This window comes from Canis aureus, chromosome 15 (genome assembly GCF_053574225.1).
Source record: "Canis aureus isolate CA01 chromosome 15, VMU_Caureus_v.1.0, whole genome shotgun sequence".
In the NCBI taxonomy this organism is placed as follows: domain Eukaryota; kingdom Metazoa; phylum Chordata; class Mammalia; order Carnivora; family Canidae; genus Canis; species Canis aureus.
The window spans coordinates 63,322,800-63,345,814 of record NC_135625.1 but is presented as its reverse complement, the minus strand read 5'-3'; the positions used below and the strand labels follow the sequence as shown (position 1 = coordinate 63,345,814).

General features: G+C 38.1%; 2 long non-coding RNA genes across 5 annotated transcripts in view; one reads left to right on the top strand and one right to left on the bottom strand.

The window, feature by feature from the left end:
* The window catches only part of LOC144285039 (uncharacterized), a 101,500-nt gene that overhangs the window by 31,434 nt on the left and 47,051 nt on the right, over window positions 1–23,015 (top strand). Inside the window, exon 3 of the long non-coding RNA XR_013353431.1 lies at window positions 5,573–5,716. This is a non-coding gene — a long non-coding RNA (uncharacterized LOC144285039). The remainder of the gene's footprint in view (window positions 1–5,572; window positions 5,717–23,015) is intronic.
* Window positions 11,960–23,015, bottom strand: part of LOC144285036 (uncharacterized) — a 115,431-nt gene continuing 104,375 nt past the window's right edge. For 2 of the 4 annotated variants that reach the window (XR_013353421.1, XR_013353420.1), the window contains 2 exons: window positions 12,490–12,588; window positions 11,960–12,162 (listed from right to left, as the gene is read on the bottom strand). This is a non-coding gene — a long non-coding RNA (uncharacterized LOC144285036). Of the gene's footprint in view, window positions 12,163–12,489; window positions 12,589–12,885; window positions 12,944–23,015 lie in introns of all 4 variants that reach the window. The other 2 variants (XR_013353424.1, XR_013353427.1) reach the window with 2 other exon arrangements.

Below are 23,015 nucleotides of genomic sequence, written 5' to 3'. Positions count from 1 at the left end.
GTGATGTTTCTCAAAGTGTGGTCCACAAATCACCTGCATCAGAATCACCTCCGTGCTTGTTAAAATGCAGATGCCTGAAATCTGGCCTGAGCTGCTGAGTCAGAATCTTTGGAGATGAGCCTGATATTCTGAATTTCAGCAAGCTTTCTATATTACATTTGTGTTTGCTAAAATCTCAGCATCTCTAGTGCAATGCAGGATCCCGTTGTGTCAGAGCAGGCACCATGCCAGCGCTTGGCATAGAGTTTACCAACCACAAAGTAAACTGCCCTTCCTCTCGCCCCACAACCCCCTACAGTGCTTCCAGACTCTTCTTGCCGATGACATAGATTAGATGCTTCCAAGCACTCAAAAGCCCAAAGGTTAATGAGGCATCTCATTCATATTTCATGATTGCTGTTTGCCCTTCTCTGCCTTTGGGACACACAATGGAAAAGTGCAATCAATAGAATAATATCAGGGGCACCAGACAATTAGAAGATACCAGAAATAATCCATAGACTCCTACTGTATTTAAAGCAAATGCCCTGAATTAATAAATTATCAACAGAGATCATTATTTCACCAGAATTTGTCCATGTGTGAAAAAAAAATAGATCAAACTCTCAGAATAAACAGCACCTACAATTTCTTTGTTCAATATCCTACTCTCAACATGGCTGTTTTCATGTCTGTTCTGTTCCTTGTCATTGAGGCCATCAGTCTATTACTTTGTTCTTTGTGCTCACAGACTATTTAGAGCTCTTTACTCTCAAGCTAATATGCTCACACATGGGACCATGGTAGAAAAGACAGGGGGAGTTCAATATGTCTGTGTGGAAGACTAATTCCTCTGACATTCACTTTCTAAATTCTCTAAATCTCTGCTACATTTTAAAGTGTACTTATTGCGTAAGGTTTTTCTTAAAATCTTCTGGGAAAAGGGTTCTTTATTAATTATTATTCGCTGCATCCCCTCTTCTCTGGCTCTTCTATATAGCCCTTTGCTTTATATTTAAAAGTTGATTTAGGATAGTAATAATAAGCATTATTGAGTATCTAAAATATTCCAGAAGTTTTGTAGGCATTATTTTTTAATCTTAAACAGGCATTTGCCCAAAATATGTTTTTTGCAACTCAAGTCCTCCAAAGCATTCTTTTCAAAGAATAGGATTTGGGGAATTAGGTAATTTAGGAACTGCTTCACATTGTATCTTGACTTTCCAATTCCCCAAACACACTCACATATTAAATCATCTGAGGAAATCTACAGTGAAAACAAAACAATGCAAAAGCTATTTTCCCCAGAGTCTCTTATGTTGACTTGATCATGAAACTTTTAGGTTTAAGTGAAACCACTGTGGAAAATGCTGCCTTAAGCCAAATTTGAAAACATTTAATATTATTATTGTTATTGTTATTCTTACTTTACATATAGAACACGAAGGCAATGAAATAAATGATTTGCCCAAATCCATACCACCAATGGGTAGCAGAGCTGAAATTCTGACTCAGAAATCCACTTTGTATTCACTACTTCCACTGTATGCTTTCTTCTTCAAAACATTTTTGAAATTCTATACACTCAAAGAAACTCACATTTACCAATGGATATTGTATGTTCAAGGGGGGAGAATCCTTATTTATCAATTCTTCATAATTCCCCTCGGGAAAACAAATCTTGTTTATATAATAATGAGTATAAAGCATTAACCCTCAACACTGGTTTGCTCTGTGACCATTTTTAACATTAAATTTTAAGACAATTAAAAAGAAATTAAATTTTAAGACAAAATATTTGAAGTGGCAATTCATCCCAGGGCAAGTTTTCAAGAGATGTTGAGAAAGAATTTAGTGAAAAAGCATACTTCAGAGCGTGACATTAGGGAGAAATCTTCACAAAAGAAAAAAGGAAGGCAGGAAGAAAGGAGGGAGGAGGGAGGAAAAAGAACAGGAAAATTAAAGAATTAAATTTGGGGTAGTGAGATGGCGAGAATAGGATTTGCTGTTCATAAGATCAAAGGACGCACTACCTTGCTTCCCGGAAAATGTTGTGCATAGATGTCTGCATAGAGAAGTCCAAGTGAAATAAGTAAAAATGTTCATGACAGCATTGTTTACAAGAAAAAATTGGAAAACAGCTTATGTCCAAACATAAGGAAGTGTTTAAGTTATGCTATAGAATATGGAGATAGGTTTATATGAACAAATAGGAAATAACTGCAAGATGTGTTTTCCTCCATTAAAAAGAGGTCACAGAATAGTATGTATAGCACGATCCCAAATAGTGAAGCAAAAAGGTGAGGAGGCTGAGGTGAAGGAGATTGTGAAGGGCACCTTGCTTGCACGCCTGTGTTTGTTGCTATTTGTGTTTAATAGCCATAGGCACGTAGTCTCAGATTACTTTTCTTATTTAAAAATAATTTTAAGAGATCCATTGGAGAGTGTATGTAACGCAAGTGAACAAAACATCATCTGTATCCAGACAACCCGAATTAAACTGTAGCTCTGCATCCTATTATCTGGGTAACTTATCTTTTCTTAAATTTATTTGAGTCTTCACTTTACCAACATAAAATGGGGATAATTAATATGCGTCTCTCAGGATTCCAAGGCTTATAAAGGTGCCCAGGATAGGGTACTTAGGATTAATAATAGCAAATCACTTTGGAGAATTAGCAGTATATCACATATTTTATTGTGTGTTGTTGTGTATCTTTTGTTTTGTTTATCTGTTCCCGGATGCAAGTCCCTTGAAAAAAGATTTTGTGACTCATACTCTTAAATCTCTGTCTCTTCTACCATATTTACTTACCACTACCTGGTAATATTGTAGGATATTGCAGATGGGGGAAATAAAGTGGAATTATGTAAATTTTGGAGCTGGAAAATATCTTAGTTTACCTAGTCTGATTTCCAATTTTTTCCACTAAGAGAACAATTAGTTGTCATATTAATTAGTCCATTAAATTTGTCAGATTTATAGTGTGCATCCCAAGGTACTTTGTCTCAATGCTAACTGAGGTCTATCCTCCTAGGAAATCTTCCTGCTTAACTCCTTCATTGAACTTCATTTCCTAGTAAACGGGTGATAAGTTTAATATTTTTTTAGAGGCAAGACAAAGTTCTTTATTAGAAAATGTATCAAAACCTCAGCCCCCTGAGCCAGGTACAGAAGAGGAAGCTACTCCAGCACTGGCAAAAGTACCCAGGGAGGTTGCTTTACCAAACATACTTCCTCAGGACCATAATTGGACATTCACGGAGGTCCCAGGAAAAGTCAGACCACTCTTCTCTCCATGGAAGAGGAAGGGAGTCTAGCACTGTTCTTTCCCCAAGGGGCCAGGGTCTCCCAGGAGACATCACATTAAATCATGATGTAAGGATTCACAGTCACAAGGCCTGGCAGGTGATCCTAGGAAGAGGGACCCCATCCCCAGGCCTGAGGGAGCCCAGCTCCAGTCTAGCAGTGAGGAGAGGCCTCCAGCACAGCACTAGATTCGTTCCCTGCGCATAAAGGGGTGATGATAAGTTTAGAACATGGGATATTGGAAAGTGTACAAGTCTGAGAACCTTAAACTTTGGGAAGGCAGAGATTGACCGGAGTGGAGAGAGAGAATATAAAAACAATGGTACAAAAGACAAACCATCTGTTTAGTCATTCTTCACATTTATGTGCATCATGTCACTTAAAATAATGTCTTGTGCTTGCTTTGGTACATATATGTGTTGGATGGCTGTACCGTCTCAAGCAATAAAAGTAAGGAGAGGCAAATTGATGAAAAGACATCCCCTCTTCGCCTTACTTGTATCTAAGTTAATAGAGACCATTGGAATATTATGAAATATTTTTCAATAACGGTATTTCAGAGTTACATTTTTCAAGTTTCCTGTATTTCATCACAAATACATATCCTAACAGAGTAGGTCTTTCATATTTCAGGGCCAGAGAATTAACTCCCTATAAAGCAAATACTTTTACTTGAGGCAACATGCCCTACAGGAATCATAGCCTAAAAGAAATTTTTTTCCTATTATGAAATATTTTCAGTCACACAACGTGTATAGAAAATAACATAATCGGGCAGCCTGGATGGCTCAGCGGTTTAGTGCTGCCTTCAGCCCAGGGCATGATCCTGGAGACCTGGGATCGAGTCCCACGTCTGGCTCCCTGCATGCAGCCTGCTTCATCTCTTCCTCTCTCTCGCTCTCTCTGTGTCTCTCATGAATAAATAAATAAGTAAATAAAATCTTAAAAAAAAAAGAAAAGAAAAAATAACATAATCAACAAGGTGTACCCCTGAAAATTAACAAACAAAACATTACAGATACAAATGTAGCACCTCTCAAATCACTACCCTGGTTTGGACATTTTTCATTCCTTTCCTGTCTTCATACTTTGACTAGAAAGTGTTTGAAAGTATCCAAACTGGGACTACTGGGTGGCTCAGTGGTTGAGCATCTGCCTTTGGCAGCTCAGGGCATAATCCTGGGGTCTGGGGATGGAGTCCCATATTGGACTCCCTGCGAAGAGCCTCCTTTCCCTCTGAACTATGTATCTGCCTCCTCTCCCTCTCTGTGTCTCTCATGAATAAATAAATAAAATCTTTTTTTAAAAAAGAAATTATCCTAACTACATATAAATTGTATCATTCTTTATATGGCCTTATACAACTTGCTTTATTTGCTTCAAGTTTTGTTTTTGAGGTTTATACATATTGACACTCATAGTTCTGGTTTATTTATTTAAGCTGCTGTTGGTAAAAGTCACTTATAAGAATATATGATAATTTAGTCTCATAATGATGAGAATTTATGTCGTTTTCAGATGACTTGCAAACAACATAGTAATAATATTCTAGTGTCTATATATCTTCTTAGTTCATGGGCATAAATTACATAATTGCCAGTCATAGGATATGTGCATCTTCAACCTTGCTAGATACTACTAAATTATTCTTCAAATTCACTTGCCAGTTTATACTCCTACTCACAGACATAAGAGATTTTCTGAGGTTTGAAAATCCTCACCAATACATAGAAGGGTCCAACTTTATAATTTTAAAAGAGCTAGCTAGTTTTCTTTTTCTTTAAGTATGTATTATGGTAATGAGATGTAGTTTGTTTTTTGTACCATACTTTGCAGATAGCAGAAAGAGATGAAAAGGAGAATTGGACATATTTGGGGTAAAATAAAAAATAATAATGATAAAACTTTGAAAGGCATCTAAGTATAAGAAAATGAGGAAATATTAAACATCCATTTTAAGGACTTTGACATGAGTGGCATTATAAATTCCCTTTGCAATTCAAAGGAATGCTCTAAGATAAAATCCTTTAATGTGTGTGTGTGCTTTATGTGTCGTACACATGTCTCCTGACAATTACAAGTCTCAATACATTATGTAAGACAGATCAATTAACTATGATAAAAGTAATTTATTCTTGTGCTTACTATTTAGAAAACATATTAGAACTTAATATTTTGATACGTTTGGAGTTTTATTCTGAACATTTTTTGTCTTCTAACTTTCAGTAGCTTGTTAGAGGGTTCTTCAATTTCTCATTTTGATCCTTCCTTTCTTGTTTACAGTTACAAAACTCTTCTAATGGTCTATAATCTAAAGAAGGTCAAGAATCAGTATTCCTTTCACTGGACAATTAGAGGTCCATGACTGTGAACTTTCTATTGAATGCCAGACTTCATTCAGGATGTTTTCACTTGGGTTTTTCTCAGGTTAGTATTGATTTCTCTTTTCAGGGCAATATCTTTTCATGTAGTAATGCCTTAAGCAGAACACAGATCCAAGAAGAATTTGAATTTTTATCTGCTGAATACTTATTTTCAAGACTTTTACATATATTGTCCCCTTCCTTCATATCAAAAGCAGGGCTAAACCATTTTCCCTCGGAATTATATTTCATATTATAGGTTTAGAATTTCAAATAGGTAAGGGATTTGATTGGGGAGAGAAACATAGAGGGAAAGGAGTTGAATAAGCTAAAGAAAGGTCCCTTCTCAACTCCCCAGTGGTTTATATGGTTGCAGACTCTTAAATAATTTGCTATAGCCCAAGTTCTTGTAGGTTGATGCTGTTGATTTGTCAGTGCAAAGATGGCGGGCAGGCACATTACTCAAGCTCACAAAACTAACATATAAAATAAAAATATCAATTTATTGATTTATGGTAAGAAAAAATGACTTTGGAGGGGACCCACCACTCAAATCCTTTGGTCTTTGTACTTTTCCCTGCAGACATGCTACAAGAGAAGTCAAGTTGTCAGGTTATATGGTGAACCTGGAAACCCTTTCCTTAAATTAATTATAAGAAGTGTAGATATTAAAAATAAAAATAATAAAGGCTCATGCATGAGAAGAACAAAAATGTCAGGGTTAAGAAAAAATACCTAAGATTCCTAATCATTTTCCCACAGACCTTGGAAGATATTCCATCTATTGAAAGAGTTAGAGTTAACATCCCTCCCATAAATAAAACTCCAAATCCAGATATTTTCACTGATGAATGGTACCAGACATCTCAAGAAGACATAATACCAAGCCTATGTATACTCTTCTAAAAAAGTGTAGAGGAGGGAACATTTCCCAACTTATTTTATGAAGTCAGCATTATCATACCAAAACTAAGCATAAATATTACAAAAGAAAACTGCAGACTAACATTCCTCATGGCATAGATGAAAAATTGAATCAAGCAATATGTAAAAATGGTAATATCCCAACCCAGTAGGGTTTATCCCAGGAATGCAAAGCTAGTTTATGTTCAAAAGTCAATCAGTGTATCAACAGATGCATGATAAATGAAACATGGTATAGCCATACAGTGGACTATTAGCAAAAATAGAAATGAAGTATATGCTACCCCGTGGATGAAAATTAAAGATATTATGCCTCATGAAGTAAACCAATCACAAAGGCCACATATTATAAAACTCTACATATATGAAATATCTAGAATAAGCAAAGACATTACACAGAAAATAGATCAGTGGTTGCATGGGGGGTGGTGACATAAGAAAGAGAAAATTGGGAGGGAATGGTAAAAATTATCTAAAATTGGTAATGGTTGTACAAGTCTGAATGTAAAAACCATTCTATTGAATTGTTTGATATATAGGTAAAGCTGTTTAAAAAGTAATGTAATTTATATTAGCAAACTAAAAAAGAAAATCATGCAGTCATTTCAATAGAGGCAGGAAAGCATTTGCCAAGATCTAAAATCCATTCCTCATTAAAAAAAAAAAAAAAATCTTAAGCAAACTAGGAATAGAAAGGAATGTCCTCACTTGATAAAAAGTATGTAGGACAAACTTACAGTTAAGCATCATACTTGTTTTCCCCATACAATCACATTTGTATCAATCATACATGTCAGTGGTCAGAAAGCTGATTAAGGAACTGCAGGTTGTCTGCTTGGGATCTAGATCCAACTGGTGGTAATTTCATAATGAATTTTGAAGAGATGAAAGAGGATTTCTACTTCAAAAATAGACTCTGATATTAATGGTTTCTTAATTACAAACATTTATAATCTAAGTAACATTCTTCTAGCCAATAAATTAAGCAATCTACATTGTCCAACCCAGTATACAGTTTTCCCACTATGTATAATAAAACTATTTTCCACATAAATGAGAATCTGTGCTTTGTAAAAATGCAGTTTTGGGTAAAGTGTTGAAGTTGGAAATGAAGGTGATGCTTGCAACTGCTCTCCAAAGGTGTCCAGCTACTACTCAGTTTGTGTGTTTGGCACTCAGTTATATGGAGGAAGAACTGAGGAATAAAATTTGACATGGATTTAGAAGTAAATGATTTTTACTAGGCAACCCCCTTTTTTTTTTTTTTTTTTTTGGCAACACCTTTTTTTTTATTGTTCTTCTTTTTTGGCTTCTATTTTCTATTATTTATTTGTGCCTCTAGAAAAATTGTGTTTTTCCTGAGCAGTCGGGGCGGGGGGGGGGCGGGTAGGGAGCTTGTTTCTTTTTTTGTTTTTATTTCTTAATTTCATGGTCACTACGGAGTGTAATCCATTATGTTCCCTGTTCGGTTGGTTACTTTTCATATATATGCATCATCTTACTCCATATTTCTTGCAGTAAATATACTCATCCTTGTTTTATTTCACTTTTTCCCCTCCAATTTTACTCTATCCCTATTCCAACAATTTATTGTTGATGTTGCTTTATCTTGTCATAGCATGTATTTTTAAACCAGTAAAAGCTGACATCATCCTGTCATGTGAGTTTCAAACACTATTATCCCCAAGCCCAAGCCAGCCCTTTCCAGATGTTGGAGGATGGGGAAAAAGAAGTGGAGACATATACAAAATCTTCCATTTCCTTAAGACAAGAATGCTTCCCAATTTCTGTTTCTAGCCTATTAATTCAGTGTATAGATCATCTTGCTTTCTTGTAGTGCTGACACTTTCTTTACAGCCATACTGAATGTAGGGCAACACTCTGATTTTTTTCATCGCTCCAAAATACCACTGACATAAGGCTATTATTGTAGTAGACAATTACTTCTCTAAAGAAAAGGGTGCTCCCTGTGGAGGCAGATTAGACCAAAGTAAATACTTCTCTATTTCATGCCATTTTGTAAATTGCTTTAATTCCTTATCAAAATAAAGGAAGCATATGAACATGCAGTTAAAAATCTTTCTGTTTCTATTGCTAATGTACAAATCTGTACAGAAGTGTTTAAAAAAAACAAACTGAAAGACTTCCTTCCTCAATTGCTTTTTTAGGGAAAAAAAAAGTAGACACAAAAACAAAGATGTCACCATACTAGCATAAATGTGATAATCTCGGAATACACAGTATTAGAGAGAAAGTGGTGCTACAAGAATTCAAACATTGCTGTGGGAAGTTTAAAGTAGCAAATACACTTCAGAAAACAATTAAGAGTTATCTTGTAAGGTTGAGCATTTACATATCCTGTAGTCACATAACCTTATTCCTAAGAATAAAGACTAGAGTTGAACTGTCCAATGCAGAAGCCACTAGCCACCTTACCCTATGTCATTTTGAATTTTAAATAAATAGAATAAAATGCCCCATGGTAATGAGAAGACATGGTTCCAGACCTTGGTCTCTAATATGATTTTCCAACAAAAGGAATCAGGCTCCTTAGAGAAATGACTGATTCTAGAATTGGGGCAGGAAATATATACGATGAACCTGGAACACACACTGTCTCTCTTTCTGATGGAGGCGTGTCAGAGATACAGGAAACAACTGATGGCCAAAGCTGGAATAAGGAGCAACGCACAAAATTAGATTATTTCCCAACGTAGAAAAAAGTATGCATATGAGTTCATACTGATATATACTATTTATTGAATATGAGAGCATATGGAAGAGAAAAGACAAATCTCCCTTGTAGAATTCCAAAGAATTCCCACTCTGTAAGTGTAGGCTACACATAGTGACTTCATTCCAAAAAGTACAGCATGGAAAGGAAGTGCAGGGAGGCAGAGTGAAGAGTAAATCTTACAGACGATGATCAAGGTGATCAAGGTCAACGGGAGCAGTGGGTGGTAAGTCGTGTTGATAGTTATTTGTAGTATGTACCCTTGATATGATATGATAAAAAATGGCACTCTTCCTCTGTTGTCTTCCTCCCCCAAACCCATGACTCCAGTGTAATTATGAGGAAAACACCAGAAAATCCCAATAGCAGGACACTATACAAAATGCATGACCAGTACTCCTCAAAATTGGCCAGGTCATCAGAAACAATGTCTTCTATTTCCAACATCTTACATCAGTATTGTGCATTTGCTAATAATTACTGAACCAATATTGATTGTTAACTGAAGTCCATACCCTATTAATATTCACCTATATTATAATTTAGGTGCTATTCTAATCTAAAGTCCTATTCCTGTTCTAGGATGCCATCCAGGATACCACATTAAATTTAGTCATCATGTTTCCTTGGGCACTTTGTGACTGTGTCAGTTTGGGGGACTTGGAAATAGAACACATTGGGTGAGAGACATAGGGGAACTCTCTGTGCTACCTTTATAATTTTTCTGTAAATCTAAAACTGTTCTAAAAACTTCAGTTGTTTTTTTTTTTTTTTAAGAAGAGATACGATCAGAGAAGCAAAACACCAGTAAAGAAATATGAGGAAACTCTATGGCATGGACTATCCTCTTTTTCCATTCATCTTTGCATCAAAATAAATTTTTTCAACACTCCATAGGTTGATTTTTCTTGGAAATTAAATGCATAAAATCAATTATGTAAAAATTTTAAATTAAATAAAAATTAATTTTCTCAGTTGCACCAGCCATATTGTAGGTACTCAAAGATCCATGTGGGTATTGGCTGTGACATTGGACATCATAGATGTGGAGCGTTCTCCATCATTACAGAAAGTCTATTAGATGGTGCTGCTCTGTAGACACTCTTACAAATGTGCATCGGTAGATATACATAAGCATGTTTACAGAAGCATTGTTCATGATTTGTTTAAAGTGTAAAAACAAAACAAAACAATTCCCATCAACAGAAGAATGGATAAATAAATTATGACATATTCATAAAGTGGAATCCTATCCAACAGTGAAAATTAATGTATTATAAGTTCATATGTCAACGTGAATGAATCTTTAAAATGTTGAGTGAAAGAGGCAATTTTAAAAAGTCACATATATTATGAATCATTTTTAAAAATTCAGAAACTCCAAAACCAAATCATGCATTGCTTAGAGATACATTTGTATCTGGTAAAATTATAAGGAGAAGCAAGAGAATGATTACAAAATTCAGTCCAATCTGAAATGGAGGACAAAGGAGACATTTAACTGGGAGAAATATTTGGAGCTTCAGTGGCACTGGTAAAAATGTTTTTGCTCAGTTTGGGTGGTGGTTCCAGATTTGTTTGTTTTATTATTATGCTTCGCAATCTTCATTTTTATTTCATAAGATTTTTTGACAATATCATCTTCTCTGTCAAAGCCTTATCTGATTTCTCCTTTTGCTACATATCACTTACCAATTCTCTCTATTATGGATTTCTCATTCCCATTATCAAGTGTTGCTCCACTAGAGCAGTTGAAATTAAAACTGGTTATCATGGGTTTTACTATTTGTCTGCTGACCCTTAAACAGTTTTCGTGCTTCCAAATCTGCATTACTACATTTTAGTCTGGATTTGTAGCCTAATTTAGCACTTCAAAACTCAAAATGAATATTAATATATGCTTCTCAATTCAAGGGACATTATCTTGCAAGTCAAATGAGCAAGGCCAATTCAGACAATCTATTGTTTAATCTTGTGTCATCCAAATATTGACTGTTCTTATAATGGAGCATCATTACCTAGTGGAATCAACAGCACTTGAAATGCACGAAATGTTTCTGAACTCACTTAGTAGCCTTTATTAATATTCTTCCATAAAATGCTGTTGACACTGTTTCATTCATATTTCAAAATCCTCTCCTTGATTTACTTAACTAAATCTCTACCCACTCTTTCCAACACTTTATTAATTACTAACTTCCTTTTATATCCTGCTAGGGTTTTAAAACTAATAGGTGGGAAAGCCTATTTGGAATTATGTTTTTAGTTATTTCCCATGCTGCTTTTCTGAATTACTATATTCCTCATATTCATATTTTAAAACAAATTATATGTTTAACCACAACAGATGGATATTCTGGTTATTTTTAATGATACATAAATTTTTGAATTAGCCTATTTTATTTTTAATTATAATGTTTAAAAGTGCTCTACTGTTCAGAAATTAGATATAAAGAAAAACCAAATCAGGTTAATAGAAAAATAGGCAGTCTTTTCCAGTTAGCTAAACATTTCTCACAAAGTAAATTAGAGAGTAAAACTCCATAGTCTAAAGGTATAACCAAAGCTTTCCACTGCGATCATTGTTCCATTGTCTTATAGGTATGCCCTGAAGTATGTGCTGACTCCAGTAAAAATTGTAAATATCTATTTTCTTTTTTCAAGGATTTTATTTATTTGAGAGAGAGAGAGAGAGCACAAGGGTAAGGGCAGGCAGAGAGAGAGAGGCAGAAGTAGGCTCCCCACTGAACAGGGAGCCCAATGTGGGACTCGATCCCAGGACCTCAGGATCATGACCTGAGCTAAAGGCAGATGCTTCACCAACTGAGCCATCCAGGGACTCCAGTAGATACCTGTTTTCGAAATAAGAGAAAAGAAAATATTTTGGTTAAGAAATTATGTACAGCTGACCCTTGAATAACGTGGGGTTGTTAAGGGCCCCGACCCCCCTCTAGGAGGCAGTCAAAAACCCACATAAAACTTTTCACTCCCTAAAATCTTAACTACTAACAGTTGTTGACTGTTGACTGGAAGCCTTACCAATAACATAAGCAGTTGATTAAAATACATTTTGTTTTGTATATGTATTATAATCTATATTCTTACAATCAAGCAAGCTAGAGAAGAGAAATGTTAATAACAAAATCATAAGGAAGAGAACATACATTTACAGTACTTACTGCATTGATGGGAAAAACATCCACGTGTAGGTGGGCCATGCAGGTCAAGCCCCAGCTGTTCAATGGTGGACTGTAACCCATACCCACTTTTTAAGGCTCCTGTTAGGGATGAAAACCAGCCTCATTTCCACTTTCACAACATTAAGAGAGTAAGAAAGTGAAAACTCACGGTGTTGTAAACGAGTAGTGAAAGTTAACTAAATCTATAATAAATCTCCCTCAATGACAAGGCCAAGAGAACTGGACAGAACACCTGTGAGCCCCTTCTGCTGTGCCCCACCCACCCCAAAATAAGTAGAAATGTTCCTTGGTCATTCCCATTGTCTGGGCCTGAAGCAATCAGAAAATGGCTCCCAATCCTGCAAAGGTCCAAGGTTGCCTAAGACATACAGTTACCTGCCAGTAATCCATTCCCTGTATCCAGCTGGAAACTCCCCAATTCCAGTAAACAGATCTGCAGAAAGTGGAAGGAATTGGCAGTGGCAGGATTGAGAGCTGTGATTTCTGCAAGCAGGGGTGGCATGTGGGGCAATCCTAGAAACAAGAGCCTTAGCTGCCATGTTTATTGAGAACAGGGCCTTTCTATCATCCGATTCATTTATATTTGTAAAGAACCAAGTATTTTGTGACTTTTTTAAAGATTGTATTTATTTATTCATGAGAGACACAGAAAGAGAGGCAGAGACATAGGCAGAGGGAGAAGCAGGTTCCAGCCAGGGAGCCCAATTTGGGACTCCAGGATCATACCCTGAGCCAAAGGCAGATGCTCAACCACTGAGCCACCCAGGTATCCCAAGAGCCAAGTATTTTGGAAGAAGTGTCCACACCAGATGAAAGCAAATAGGCATCTAATAAAATGGACTGCCTACACAGCCATGTCCCCGCCACCTCTGCCCCGGCCCCACCCTGGCCCTAACAGCATTCACTTCTCCCCTCATCTGCATGGTAACAATGACTTGATACTATATGAGTCCAGTTCATGGACCATCGCTGACTGGACCATGGGTGAAAAATAGTTGGGCCAATGAACTTCTTCCCTAGGCCAATTGGACTTGGGAATACAATTTCAGATCATCAGAAGGTCACAGAAGAGACATTCTTTGAGAGCTAATGACCGCTGTTTTACAGCTTCAGTAGCAGAATTGAGCATAGGAGGGGAGGCTGGCCCTGAAAGGAAAGGAGGAGGAAACGGGAGGGGAGGAGAGGAGGAGAAGGAGAGTGGGAGGAAGAGGGAGGAAGAGGAGGATGAAGAAGAAGAGGAGAAGGAGGACGGGTGATGGAAGGCAAAGGCAAGAGCAGAGAGGAGACAAAAGCCCCAGTGACATTCTATCCCTGGCACAATTGTTCCTGCTGCGCATTCGTTTCCAAGATACGCTTTCGTATATTCACACTAATCTTTGTTTTACTCTAACTTAAGCCACCTACATGAATTTGTGCTGTGAATCCAGTACAATTCGAGGAAGAGGGCAGTGCTTGTTATAGAGAGAGAATTTAATTATTCTTTACACCACAACTTGCCGAAGTGCTACAAATAGACAAAGGAGCTTTAACCTACTCCAGAATATACAAATATTCTCATGTCACAAAGAGTGGAATGCGCTGCTCACAGCTCTGCTCGCAGGGAGGATTGGCTCTCCGAGCTGTGTTCAAAGCCACCTTTGAATGTGGCTGTCATGTAGCTGCCAGCCATTTTCAGCTTTCACACACACCACCCAGACTCCTTCATAAACCAAACGGGCTTTTTCCTCCTTCTGCCTCCACTTACACAGGACCTGCCATATGCCCATGGGAGTGGGCCCCAAAAGGGCTGGGGTGTGTTCCTGGTACAGGTGTCTAGGAGACCTGTTTTTTCAGCTTGCTCATGTCCTCTGGCCCTTTAGGGACTCTTCCAGATGTACTTTCCCATCTTGTGATCGCCTGCTACTAGGCTCGCCAGACTTTCTGACTCTGCCGATCCAACATAATGCAGCTCTCAATGAACAGTTCTAGATACAGTCATTTGATGCCGCGTGATCAAGTTTTCAGTCTCCACCAGGGCTCAGTAACATGCCAGGAAGCGTCTCTAAAGTGACATAACTCTTTGCTACATGGCCCTGCTTCAAATTCCAGGGACTGTGTTAGTATTTTCTCACTGGGGCTTACCATGAAATTCACATTGAATCTTTCCCTACCATTAACACCCATAGTATCACAGGATCCGCTGGATCATATGACGCGAATGCCAGGGCCCTCAACCTTCCACAGAGCCCTTTCCTGGTGCAGTGCCAGCCAACGCCAACACCTTCTATGTCATGCAGTGTTAGAGAAGGAGCAACATTCCTGGTACTCTTGTGTCTCCTGGCAAGGGTACACCCCATCTCTTGCTCCTTGATGAAGTATTAAATTCATGTTCCAAGAAAGAACCGCTAAGTGAATGATGTTAGCTATCTAGTTTTACATTCTGGCCCCCCTTTTCATGCACCTGAGCTGGTAGGCAATACGTTGATAACTGGTGCAGAGATCTAGTGATATGATTTCAAGGAGATCTGTGGAGGTCATTCATCTCCCCAAATGTCTCCATATTGTGCAAAACATCTCTCATAGAGTGTGCCTTCTACTTCATGACCATGTCTATTGGGGCTTTCTTCAATGTAGATGATTCTGAAATCTGAATCTCTAGACTTGGTCTTGTCCAAGTTAACCCACTGGCCCTCAACTTTCTCTCCTGTCCTAGTTCTTTCCTCCAACCCTGTCCTGCTTCTCAGGATGGGAAAATCAAATGGAAGGCAGCATGGCATTTTGGAAACAGCAGCAGAATCCAAAACAGTCTTCACCAATGTAAGATTACATTTGAGGCTAGCTTGGAGGAAAGAATGAATTGAATATCTAGAACCAGAGTAAGGTAGGTCCAGGCAGCGGAAAGAAAAAAGGAAAGGTACAGGATGATGAGATGTGGCATGTGTGAGGAAGAGGAGTGATCCAGTGTGATCTGACAAGCCTTATAATTCTCCAGGTGGATCAGGGCGGGGGGGGGGGGTATTTTTGTTGTATTTTTAAAAATATCTCAAAGCCATTTCAAGGAATACAAGCTAAGAGCCATAGAAAAATGGAATATTGTATTTTATATTTGGACTCATCACTGTAGGGAAAAGAAAAGATGGTTATTTCCCAGGTCATATATACAACATGTCAGTTAATAATTTCTCATTGGACATGCACCCTTTTTCTCAGTAGCCCCTCAATGTTGCTCCACATCAAATTCATTGATGACTATCACCTTAGTGCTTTTCCCACCACATTAATGACTCCAAACCTATAATTTTCTGGCTTTCACTTCTTTTTTAATTCTTTTTCTTCAGGTTCCGTCTTTCCCTAGTCAATTGCTTTCCATTTATCTTGATTAAACCTCACTCTATTGATTTTTGTCCTTTCTCAAACTTCTCAGAAACCTGCTGTATATTAATTCTGTTTTCTGTGGTATTAACTCTCCCTCCTGGCACCGGGTTACGTTTAGGGAAGCTCTAAAATCCAACAACATTGGGTAACCTCCTTTTCAAATTTTGGATGCAATTTTTAATTCTAATAGGATGAGAAAATATATTTTACATTAGGAGGGGATTGTTCAAATAATTCACTCTTGCTTTACTGTAGAAAATTATAACACTAAAGAGGCATCTACTAAAAAGCTAAACTTTAATATATGCCTTCCTTTACAATCTTTACAAATGCCTTCTCTTTAAAATAAAGAGATAAGTGCATATCCCAATATCAAGGATACTGACTATTTTGAGCATTAAGATAATAAGCAGAATACAAATAATATATAATTACTTTTATTTTGCTGTGTATCAAATATTATGCATTCATTCATTCATTTAATTTTCATGAGAGTCCTAAGAATGCACACCTAAGTAATTTATTCAATGCGATGCAGCAAGGTGGGATTTGAACCCACATATTTCTGACTCCTCCTACTGTGATAGAATGCCCCACTTTTAATTTATTCATGCAACTTAATAACTTATTTTCTGAGAGTCTGCTATTTTCCACGCACACTGCTGGACACTGAAGATACAGTGATGAATAGATAATTTTCAGCTCTCATACATCTTGTCTGTGACTTAGACAAGTCTCTCTCTTAGGTTCATCTATATACATTACTGAACATAAAATGAAACCACTAGACAAAAAAAAAAAGGAAAGAAAGAAAGAAAAGAAAGAAAGAAAGAAAGAAAGAAAGAAAGAAAGAAAGAAAGAAAGAAAGAAGAAAGAAAGAAAGAAAGAAAGAAAGAAAGAAAGAAAGAAAGAAAGAAAGAAAGAAAGAAACCACTAGACACGAGCTCCTTCAGTGGACCTCCCTGTACCTCAAAATGTGTTCATACCCGCCCATCTTTCCTTCTCTCCATTTCACTTCAGAGGGAGAAATGTCCATCCTATTCTCTTGGATCTACTGCCAGTGGCCAAAGCTGTGGTTTTGATCCCATGCACTTCCAACATTTCTGGAAACTGTTTTCCCTTAGTTATCACAAGACTCTCTCATCTTCAATCTCTCTCTCTCAACCAATTATTTCTTTTGGTCGAAATTCTCCAAAAAAATAATTGTTAATTTTTTTGGTCTTATTTCTAAAGCAACCACTTTCATTTTTGTCCTCAGCAATAACTTTAACAGCTTTTAGACTTGTTTTGACACTTTCGTGCATCCTATTCACTCTACAAACAAATGTGGTGTATCTTTTGCCTCCCCATTTTCCCACTTGAAGGTAAGAAGAAATAAATATTAAGTGCCCTAATCCCTCCCTCTACAGTATGATCCTTCTGAGGAATGTGTTTTGCTTGGCTCTGCAGGGTTTCCCTGGGAGATGTGGCTGTGGTCACACTTGGTGATGGCGTGCTATTTGCTGGCTGCATCCATCGCTGTCACATCTTGTTCCCCTACCAGCACACAGGTACTTCATCCACTCAGGTCCTCATCTCAGGTTTGCTCAGAGAACCCAAATTAAGAAAAGAGACCCTTTCAAACCAAGTCCTTTTTATTCTAATTCTTTACGCTCTTTCCAAATCTTTCTTCATATGTTCTCTGAAACTGTTTTGTTTTAAGCACTTCTCTTCTGGCTCCTGTGTGAACTTGTCTTGCTGCCTCTACCACCTTCTCCCTCTAAACCATCCCTTACACACTTTGAGTACAACCTTTCCTAAAAATGTATACCTGCTCATGTCACTTCTCTGCTTAAAAACTTTTGAGGTCTTTTTTATTGTCCACAGAATGAAGTTAATGTCATTGATGTGGACTATTAAGCCCTTTTTAAATGCACACCAACCTACATTTTTGGTCTTATAACCTGCCATACTGCCCATGGTCCAGCCACATCAAATTAGTTATGCCTTCCCTAAACACGCACGATTTATTTTCATAACCCTTGTCTTTGCACACAGTTTCTTCTTCGTGGTGTGTCCCTCTTCTCTTTCCCTCTCTCCCTCACCTAGAAACACATTCATTCTTCAAGACTCCACCCAGATGCATCTAGAAAACATTCTTAGTTTTCCTAAACATGGCTATATTTCCAACGGGATGGTGTAGCACTCTGTTCAGATCTCTATCCCATGACCTACTTTCTATTGAAATTTGTGTTCACACATCTGTCTCTGTCACTAGCCGGTAAGTTCTCCCAGGTCGAGACCACCGTTTACCAATCTTGTTTCTGAATGCTAGCAACAATACCTAGCAATAAGTGTCTGGATAAATGAATGAATGATAGAAACTACAGGGGCAGCCCTGGTGGCTTGGTGGTTTGGCACCATCTTTGGCCCAGGGTGTGATCCTGGAGACCCGGGATCAAGTCCCATGTCAGGTTCCCTGCATGGAGCCTGCTTCTCCCCCTGCCTGTGTCTCTGCCTCGCTCTCTCTCAATCTCTATCTGTCATGAATAAATAAATAAAATTAAAAAAAAAAGAAAAGAAACTACAGTTAACTGATGTGAAAGGAAAGAAACAAGTGGGATGACTCTAGGCTTTTCACTCTCCAGTTTCCTCCACCCCCCTCCTCTACCAGAACCACCACATATAAACTATAATTACTGAAGTATCTTTAATTTTAAAGCAAGTCTCAGGTACAGCATGATTTTTGAAACAAGAAGTCCGTTCCAGCCCTAATAATATCTCTCAGACTACCGCTCCAACACATGAAAATCTTTTATTAAAGATACAAACCTTTCATTTCAACACTAAAGAAAAAAATGCTAAAGTTCAAATGACTTGGGAGTTAACATGTTTATGCAAATTAGTTTTATTGCTAAAGTAAATTGTATCAAATTTTGATATGAGTAGAGGACTAACAACCAAGAAGGCAATGAGTCTCTGAAGAAGTGGGGCTACTGGTGCCCTGAATCCATTCCTTTGTACTGAGACAAATGAAATTTATGCACAGAAGTGTTATATTGTGTATTTCCACGTGTTCTACTAAATTGCAGATTCTTTCTTCTTCTACCACCAAAATGTGTCTATCAATGTCCCATTTCCTGAGGACCCTGCTCTGAACTTCTCTAGGCCGGCAAATATATGACCTCTTTTATAATATTTCATTTACCTCAATTAAATATTTACTGAGTGTTGATTATATGCTCAGCATAGAGGGATACTATATCTAATATTTCACAGTATATACAAGCCCAGTTTTTCCAACACTCTAAGTGGGCATTCATTGCCTCCAGAAAGAGTTGTTACGGTCAAGCCAGTTTAAGAGAGCCAATGCCACTCTTCATATAATAAAAATGATTTGAAAGAATGTGTCATTTAACAGAGAGAATATTTCCCTTTCCTGTACCTTAACCCATCCTCTGTTCCTTTTATTTTTTTTAAAGACTTTATTTATGTATTTTGTTGTGCCCAAGATTGCGAATCCGAGAAACCACCAAGGAGCCGACACCAATGCAAACACACGAGGGTTTATTTACAAGCTCAAGCTTGGGTCCAAGTATACTCCATACAGCAGAGCAGAGGCTTGGACCCCGAGACTAAGAAGCACAGCAGGGTTATAGGGGCCAGTGGCCAATGAGATTGTAACATACGCAGAAAGTTGCACAGTCATGTTGGTCCACACGCAGGTGGCCAATTGAATTACGATTTACCTTATAGTGACCATTTGAACTAGCCTATTATTCTGGTTAGAATTGGCGCACAGGTTTGGCGGGCAAAAGAGGGGTTCTCATTCCTTGGCTGGTTAAAGGTCAGAGGTCCCGCATTCCTAAGTGTGCTGGTTTCTGATAAGGGTGTGCTTAATAGCTAAACTCGGGTGACGGAGTGCCTTAAACTACAGGCAGGTGGTGTGGGGGGTTTTACATGAGATGGCAGGGGTAGCACAAAATGGAGTTAGTCCTGCTCTGCTTGTCCAGGGGTAGGGGATTTTTGTTAGATTTCCTGGGTCCCACATTTCCCCCTTTTTCAGAGGATCCTTTGCAGGACCCAATCATGGGTCCTGGGCCCCTGTTGACAAAGGCAATGGTCTTAATTTTTCTCGGCCTCCACATATTTAAGAGAGAGAGAAAGTGAGTGAGATTGAGGAAGAGAGCATGAGAGAGGGAGGGGCGGAGGGAGAGGGAAAAGCAGAGTTCCCAGCAGGGAGCCCAACTCAGGGTTGGATCCTGGGGACTCCAGGATCATGACCTGAGCAGAAAGCAGATGTTAATCAATAGAGCCACCCAGGCATTCCACCCACTCTCCTCTCCTTAGACCTCAAAGCTTCTGTACTGAGGATGAGGGAAAAGTAACTGAAGACCCAAATAAGTATAAATATTCAAGAGAAGAAGGCTTGAAAGAAAGAAAATCCCCCTGTTCTCAACAACCCCCATCCACATACATGCAGTCCTGTAGTGTTAAGATTGTTAGAGAAATATAGCAGCATGGCCAGAGCTAGCCTCCAGGGCGTCCCCTGACCTAGTGTGGAGTAGAAAATCAAACAAATTTTCCTGAGTCCCAGGGAAGATCAAGGAATTATCAGACGTTGAGCCACACTGAGAATGTCCTGAACTCTGCATGACATAGCTACAACCTGTGTGGTCTGATGAGATGGGACAGAGCCAGCCTGCACAGGTAATAACCAGTTTTCACACTCATCAATCGCCCAAGATCTGTGGGCCACCTCAGGAATGGGGATGCCCAGAATTGAGGACATCTTCAATTATCTGAGGTCAAATTTTTACCAAACAGAAGAATGAAGGCAAAGATAAAGAACTTTGATTTATAGCAAATGAAAGATACATTTCTTGTAAAACTGAATTTGTGATCTAGCATTTATGCCAATACTTCAGCACTTACCTAAAGCAGTGAGTGACTCTAAAAACAGAGTGAATTATAGGGTGCCTTCCTTAAAAAGAGTCTATGGAAGGAGAATGGACTTTAGACCCAGACTTTAGACCCAGCTTGCATGTCCCCAGCTAGGGCTATGTGTTTATATTGCCTGGCTCGCTTTTGTCAGCTATAGAATGAAAATAATGTTTTAGAATTAAACGAGGGGTGGAAGTTAAAATCCTGGATACATGTTATGAGCTCAGTAGATGCTATTTCCTTTATTTCTACAAAAACTATTTTTTTCTTTTTTTTCTATTTTTTCTTAATTTAGAGGCCATATTTATATAAAAGAAAGAATAATCATGCCAAGATATAATGACTCAATCCTCTAATTACTTAGAAAGCATGACTGCGGACTTCTGTTACAGTAGGAAGAAGGTGACATTCTGCTGAATGTGTAGCGACAACTTTTTCCCTCCTACCAAATTCCACAATGCTGATTTCACCTGCTCCTAGATTTCTTAGATGTTTGGATCAGAGTTTAACCTAAGTGAACTCTGGTTGTAGTGGCCACACAGAGCTCATCTGTAAACTTGAGGTATTGTCTGATCACAATATAATAGAAGGAAGCTTTTTTTTTTTAAGATTTTATTTATTTATTCTTGAGAAACACAGGGAGAAGCAGAGGGAGAAACAGAGGGAGAAGCAGAGGGAGAAACAGAGGGAGAAGCAGAGGGAGAAGCAGGCTCCCTATGGGGGGCCCAATGCCAAACTCCATCCCAGGACCCTGGGATGACGCCCTGCCAAAGGCAGATGCTCAACCACTGAGCCATCCAGGTGCCCCAGAAGGAAGCTTTTTTATTTTTGCTCACAGTGGTAAGATTTTGTGCAACTGAATTTGAATCGTAAAGTCCATTTCAAGCACACCCTCTTTAAGCACTGGTCTCTGCAGATGAAAGGAGTAAAATGAGGTTTCTAATTTACAGTGAGTGTTATGATGCACAAGGTAGCCATAGCTTTCGGGGAAGGAAAGTGAGGACTTGACACAGCAATTTAGAATTTTTATAGTTAGTATCATTTTCTTGTTAGTGGGTCCATTGACAATCATAATATCAGGGCATAAAAGTTGGTGTTAACTTTACTTTGCTATTCCCAAATTTTCACCTTATTTTTTTTCTAGTTCAAACAATCATTGACAATTATAGCTGAAGTGGATTGTAGAGATCAGTCAACCCACAGACAGCAGTGTGGCAGTTTCTAGGCAGAAGTTCATGTACAGGTGGTTTAATTTTCTCTCCTCAAAATGTTTCCTCCTCCTTTTCTTCTTTTTTCTTTCTTCCTTCCTTCCTTTTTTTTTTTTTTTGTTACTGTTCATTTCTATTTTTCTCTTTTTTAATATCAAAGTATGACTTAGATACAGGAAAGTGCCAAAAGCTTAAGTTTTTTAAAGATTTTATTTATTCATGAGAGACAGACAGAGAGAGAGAGAGAGAGAGGCAAAGACACAGGCAGAGGGAGAAGCAGGCTCCATGCAACGAGCCGAAATGGGACTTGATCCCAGGACCCCAGGATCATGCCCCAGGCCGAAGACAAGCACTAAACCGCTGAGCCACTCCCACATTTCAATCAAAATACTGAACATTTTTACAGTTTCCTTGTAGCCCTCTTATAATCAAAACAATCCAAAATAGCCACTATTCTGATATCTGTACCCACAGATTAATTTTTGTTTGCTTAATTTTAAATCTTGCATAGACGGAATCCTATTGTATGCCATCTTTTGTGTGCATGAATACAGCTGCTATGAATAATCTTGTACATGTCTGTTGGCAGACATGTGCATCCATTTATGTGTATTTATCCAGGAATTAAATTACTAGGTCACAAGTCATAAATATTTTATATATATGCTTACATCTGCCAGTTTTCTGAAATGATTGAATTGGTTTATATATTCAGCAGCAATGTATGAGTTCTAGGTGCTCCACATCCTCACCAATACTTGGTAAAATGTTTTCAATGAATTTTAATTTGAATTTATCTAAGGTCTATGTGAATCTTCCTCAGTCTGTATGCCTCCCCCTGTTTCCCATCCAGACTTTAAGTTCAAGGCCCTTGAAGGCCGTTAGCCAAATAACAACTAATCTCATCCAATTCCTCATTTACCAGATGAAGAAAACTGGCCCCAGTAAGTCTACCTCGGTAACCCTGCATCATATAATTAGTAACAAATTTTGAATTAGATCTCAGATTGACTGGACTTC